This window comes from Catharus ustulatus, chromosome 21 (assembly GCF_009819885.2).
Source record: "Catharus ustulatus isolate bCatUst1 chromosome 21, bCatUst1.pri.v2, whole genome shotgun sequence".
Classification (NCBI taxonomy): Eukaryota; Metazoa; Chordata; class Aves; order Passeriformes; family Turdidae; genus Catharus; species Catharus ustulatus.
The window spans coordinates 6,049,249-6,055,231 of NC_046241.1; positions in this window are offsets into that span (position 1 = coordinate 6,049,249).

The window sequence follows — 5,983 nt, forward strand, 5'->3', positions numbered from 1 at the left end:
GGGAACCGGAACCGGAAACCGCCGGGAGGGGGGACGGGGCGGAACGGGGGGCGGGGCCTCGTCAGGAGGGTGTGGTCTCGGTTATGGGGTGTGGTCCGTGTTGGGGCGGGGCCTAACAGGGGGGCGTGGCCTCACTTGAGGTGCGGCCTCATGCAGCTGCTGGTCTGATGTGGGCGTGGTCTCCGTGGGCGTGGCCGTGACGGGCGCGGCCGGCAGGGGGCAGCACGCGGCTGTAGTGGTGGGGGGGGGAACGGCCCCGGCATCCCCGGTGTACCCCCCTCTGTCCCCCGGCACCCCCCGAATGTCCCCCCGATTCATCAGTGTCCCCCTCCATGTGTGTCCCCCATCCCTTGGGTGTCCCTCATCCCTTGGTGTCCCCTCCCTTGGGTGTCCCCCATCCATGTGTGTCCCCCATCTCTGGGTATCCCCCATCCCTGGGTGTTCCCCATCTCCGGCTGTCCCCCCGTGTCCCCCTTTTCCCCGATGTCCCCCCTCCCTCTGGAGGACCCACCCAGGCCGGGCTGGGTTTGCCGGGGGTGGCACTCAGTGGCCGCTGCCTCCCCGGGGCTGGGGGTGACTCCGGTGCTGGTGCCCACAGCGCCCGGACCCTCCCCTGCTGAAAGTGCTGCCAGGGGAGGCATTACCCCAGGATTTATTGGTACTATTATCATAATCATCATTATTTTTATTATTATTCTGGTGGAATCTGCCAGCGCGGGGAGCTCTGGAGAGCGGCAATAACCGAAGCCGCCTTGGGTTTCCTATTTACGTATTTATTTTATTCCGGTGGAGCGCTTCCAGATTGCAGCAGGCGGCCGTGGCCGCGGGGCAGAGGGGGCGAGGAGGCCACGCCGGCTGGGCATTTTTCTGACATGCTGTCACGGTCCCCCCCTGTTTCCCACCCTTCCCTTCCCCTCACAGACTGGGCTGCCGGGGTGGGGGACCCCAGTGCTTGCAGCCCCTGGACCCCACGCCCACCTTCAGGGCAGAGCAGGGTGGCTGGTGGCTCTGGTGCCACCAGGACTTGGTGCTGTGCAGTGGCACCTGGATGGACAGCTGGCCTGCACCCCCTGGGTGGGGTTTGGGGGTGTCACCCCCGTGTTTGCCTGAGCAGGGGTGGAAATGAGCCCATCCAGACCTGGGCAGGGAGTGGAGAGGAAAGCGAGGGGCAGTGGGGATTTGTCCCTCTGCACAGAGCAGCTGGGGACCCCACTTTGGGTGGGCTGGGTAGCTGAGACCCTCATTCCAGTCCCAGAGCCTCCTGCTGCCACCAGGTAACACCAGATCCTGGGCTCTCTGCATTCCCAAGAAAACCCCGGGCCCTCCACAACTTCAGTGGCAGCCCCAGACACAAACCCCATCCCTGGCTCTGTGGCACCGTGCAGGGTCCAGCCCTCCACAGACACCATTCTGGGGAGAAATCAGTGCTCCATTCCTGCTGTTGGCTGGGAAAGGAGGGCTGGCAGGGCAGGGTCACCCCAGTGCCCTCTCTGACCCCAGCTGTGCTGTCCCTGAGGATGGGGGGACATCAGCCTGCCCCAAATTTGCCTTTTCAGGAGCCCCAGGAGGCTTTGTCTCCTCCCTGGTAACCCCCAGCTCGAAAGGAGGCTTTGGGGATGCAGTGTGGGACCAAAGCTGGCTCCAGAGCAGCCCTGGGAGGTGACAAAGCAGGACACCCATGGGCTGAGCCCTTCCCTTGCCACCAGCACGGTGAGTCCATACACACAGGAGCTCCTCCCTGGAGTATCCCTGGAGTATCCCTGCCATGAGCACACCACGAGACACAGACCCCAGGGAGATGACTCTGCATCCCCACATTTCCTGGGAGCAGGAATTTGGCATTTCTGGCCCCATGGTTGGATGGGTGTTTGAGTGCCTGGCTGGAATAACAGCTCTGCCCCTTCCTCCCCATGGCCTTGGCGGGGCGGGCTGGGAAGAATGCGAGTTGGCCATCCATCAGGGAGACACAGCAACAGCCAGCCGAAGAAAGAGGGGCATTTTAGGAGGAAAGCCAGGGAAATTTGATCATTAAGAAATCCTCCTGGCTGTCTGGGGGAATTTAATTAAATTGCTGGAAAGGGCTGTAAGCACATCTGGATCCAATATGTGCCGCTTTGATTTTTTTCTTTCTTTCTTTCTCTTTTTTTTCTCTCTCTTTTTTCTTTTTTTTTTCCTTTTTTTTTTTTTTTAGTTCACTCTTTTCCCATCTCGCTGTTGAAGGAGGGGGGGAATAAAAGGGAAATAGCAGAGCCACAGAGTATTGGTTCATCTGGGACTGACTGGGATTCCTGGCAGGGAGAGAAAGAAAGAGCAAAAGAGAGGCAGAAGGAGAGGGAATGGGAAAGCTGGGAGAAAAAGCTTCACCAAGGGGCTGGCTGGGGTGTTTTATAATGCCACCAACCACAGAGACAGGGAGCTGGGAGGCAATGGGGGAGTTGTGAGGGCTGGAGGGGAGAGGAGGAGGAGAGGAGCCAGCACAGGGCATGCTGCACTTTTGGGGTCTGGTGGGGATGGAGGGAGAAGGAGGAGCTGCTCAGTAAATACAGAAATGCCATTCCTGCTGGGAAGGGCAGGGCTGGGCACGGGGGCTCCTCCAGCAGCCACCCCTGGCTGTCACCCCTGTCACCCACTGCCCTGGGCCCTGCTCTGATCCCCAGCCTGGGCAGGACATGGCTGGGCACTGCCCTCCCCACCACCCCAAACTTCTGGTCCTGGCCAGGCACTGCCAAGCCCCAACCATCCCCCACACTCTGCTCCTTCCCACCTCCTTACTCCAAACATCCTCCTCGGTGCAGCAGAGGTGCAGCTCCATAGTCAGAACAAACCTCCAGCTATGGATGAGCCAGCCCAGCTTCTCTGGAACATCCACAGGGGGAGATTTTGGGAATGCTAGGGTACCACAGGGAGCAGCAGCACCCCAGGCAGTGCTCCCAGGAGGCTGCAGTGCCCCAGCCCACGGTTTTGGGGTGAGGAGGGGGCTGGGGCTGGCAGAACACATCCAGATCTGTGCCATGCTGAGCACATGGGAGCACAGTGTGAGAGAAATATCAGGAAACCCTTAGGAAACACAGAGTGAGATTACCAAAAAATAGAATATTTTAAATCTTTTTTTTGTTTGGGTTTTTTTCTGAGAGGAAGATGAAAAGATGAAGAACTGGCAAACAGAAACACGTTCATCCCAAGGACTGCAAACCTGGCAGGCTCTGGCCAGGCAGATCCTCAGTTCAGAGCCTCTGGTTGATCAGCCCAGCAGCTCTGGCCCAGCAAAGCCAGGCTCAGAGCTCACACCCAGCTCAGTAAAACCCAGGTGCCCAGTGTCAGGTAAAGCAAACCTGCTCAGCTTTGTCTCTGCACCACCCACGTTTTGCCCAAAGCCAAGGGTCACCGTGCCAGCTTCGAAGTCCATTTTAAATCACAATTTTTAGCAAAAAAATAAATGAGAAGAGCTCGTACAAGTGGGTTAGGGAGCACCAGGAGTGTGTTTCAAACAACCAGGTCTTGCTTCAGATGCCTCGTGTGGATGCTGGCGTTAAAAAAAAACCGATGCTGAGGAAAAAAAAGGGCAAATCCTACAGCTAAAAAGGAAATTGCATTAATACAGATTGTTTTATTTAAAAAAAGCAAACCCTGACCTCTACTTCAAAAAAGTCATTAGACATTCTCCTTCTGAAAGGCCGACAGGGGATATTACTGAAAGGCCAGTTAATTTCTCAATGACTTACTGTTCTTGCTCTGCTCATGGAAATGTGTAAAGAGTTGGAGGGTAATTTAAGGCACCCTGCAGAAAGGTGTGTAAATCTTTGCGTGTCTAAAGAAACTTTACCAGACCGCTAGGACTGGGGAAAAAAGAAAATGCTTGCCCTCCTTTTTTTTTTTCTTTTTCTTTTCTTTTTTTTTTTTAAACTTTCCTTTGGAACTCTGATCCCCTTTGATCATAAAAAAGGTCGTATTTCAACCAAAAAAATATCAGCAATCACAGGGCCCGAGGAAGTGCGAACCCAAGGGGGTTTCACCGACGATTATTCCCTCCATTTAATTATTTAATGCCACGCACTGAGGGAAAGCTGTCTCCCCTGGAAAAGCCAGACAGTTCAAGAATAAGGTCTGGCCCTGAACAAGGAGGAGGAAGAAGGTTATAAACGGGGATGGGGCTGCTCCATCCCCCGCTCCTGCCCTCGCCCCCAGAATAATCACAGCAAGATGCTGCCAGCTCTGGAGCCAAGAGGGGGATGCTGGGGGGGACCCCCAGGCCAAGCAGTGCCCAGCGCTGATGGGGTCACCCCCATCCTGGGAAGGGTCTGTGGTGGGGAAAAGCAGGATCAAGCAGGGCAAAGAAGGGGACACGAAGCTGTGCTGGGACCCCAGAGCCTGGTGGTCCCAGGGGTGACAGAACCATCACCTCCCTGAGAGCGTGGAGCAGCCAGGAGGGCTGGTGGCAATTTATTTGTGTTCTAAAACACACAGAATGCACAACTGCGAGCACAGCACTGTCCCGGCACGGGGGGACAGGGACGAGTCCAGCTGGGCTCTGGGAGCATCCCCCAGGGGAGCAGGAGCAGAGCAGTGCGACACCAGCCCGGGGCTGACACAGCGAGGGGACAGAACCTGACACCAGAACTGACTCCCAGCCAGCAAACCGGACCGACAGAACCAATAAATGAACCCCCCCCCAAAAAAAGAGGGGGAAGGGAGGTTGGGCTGGCTTGTTTGCACACTGGAGGAGCCCCCTGCAGAGCTGGAGAGAGCCAAAATCTGCCTTCAGCTACACCCCTTGCAAGCTGGAGAGCTCTGGGAAGCCGCTTCCCCGTCAGGAAGATCAGATTTGGCAGCACTGGCTGGCTTAAAAATCCGCACGCCTCCGACTTGAAGGGGAAGGGAGCGCAAGAAAAGCTTTCGACAAATGTTAAAATAACTCAGCCAGGGGTTTGCCTCCCTCGGCCGTGCTGGAGCAGGGATTTCTGAGCTCGGAGCCGGCCGGTCTGCCTTGGAGGTTTCGCGTGGAACCCTGAGCGGCTGGAATCGAGGGGAAGGAATAATTGTTGAACCTCTTCGATTTGTGCTGATCGCCCCGAGCCCAGCCCTCTCCGGACAGCAGCAGCCAGCCCCGGCTCTGCCCCTCTCCCTCCCACTGCCTCCGCCCCGCATATCTGTGTGCATGTGTGTATATATATAAATATATATAATTTTAAAGAGGAAAAACTCCTTTTTCCCGGTGGCTGGTTTTCATTAGGGAGGTTTCTTTCTAACCCCAAGGGAAGCAGCCTATGAGTTTTTAACTGTGGTGCAGGACGTAATTATCTCATTAAGGCGAGAGAGCCAGGCTTTTCCCAGGAGAGGTGACCTTGCTCCGGGGTTGATGGGGACCGGAGGAGGGGGGTGGCTGGAGGTGGAGGGGGGCCGTGTCCCCCGCTAACCTGCGGGTCACCTCTCCCTCCAGCCCCTCTCCCAGCCCACCCCGTCCCTCCCCACGGAGCGCAGCCACTTACACTTGTTGATAGAAGCACTTAAAGCGGGGCTGGGGGTGTGCTGCGGATGGGATAACGGGGGGGAGGGAAGGAGGGGGGACAAGCGGGTCTCCCCCCTGTGTGCCCCCCCTTTCCGCGGCTTGGCTGCCGGCGGGGCTCGGTCCCTGGCAGGGGGGCAGCTCGCAGGGCCGGGGGGGCGAGGGGCCGCCCCGCTCGGCTCAGAGCAGGGGCGTTTGTTTGAACAGCTCCAGAGCAAAGAGCAGGGGAAGAAAGTTTGGGCTGGGAGCGTGGTTTTTTTCCCCAGACGTCAGCACAAGGCGGAACAGGGGCTGGGGAGGGAGCCGGACTCAGGGCAGCCGTGATTTTTTTTTTCCCCCCTATTTAAGAAAAAAAAAATTTATAATAATTTATTTTTTTTTTCTCCTTTTTTTTTGGGGGGGAGGGTGGGTGGGGAAGGGGAAGGGGGCCGGGGAGCGGCCCGGCACCTCGGGGTGGGCTGCGGGCTGGGGGTGGGAGCC